The following is a 396-nucleotide window of genomic DNA, read 5'->3' as shown; positions in this document are numbered from 1 at the left end:
TATCATAAATATATATTCATTGTATATTGTTAAGAGCACTTGCGAGTTCATGACGAATTTCACAATTGCATCACAAATATATGATAATTATATACTCCTATTAATATATTAGTATTGTATCTGGTATATTTTGGGTATTAATATACCATATACAAGTTAGATACAATTGTGATACAGGTATGATACAATTATATTTTATGCATTGATTTATCTAATACGATTATGATACAGTTATCATATAATTATCTTACAAATCTTGAATATTTCTTCATTTTCAATGTTTTCTAGTCTCCCAGCAAAAGAACGATGTAATTGACAATTTTTTAATAATATAAAACTGTTTGCAATGGTGGAAAAAGAAATGATGGAGATTATAGGCGTCAATTAACGGATTTT

Source organism: Nicotiana attenuata, unplaced genomic scaffold (assembly GCF_001879085.1).
Source record: "Nicotiana attenuata strain UT unplaced genomic scaffold, NIATTr2, whole genome shotgun sequence".
Classification (NCBI taxonomy): Eukaryota; Viridiplantae; Streptophyta; class Magnoliopsida; order Solanales; family Solanaceae; genus Nicotiana; species Nicotiana attenuata.
Note: the sequence above shows the minus strand (reverse complement) of the source record.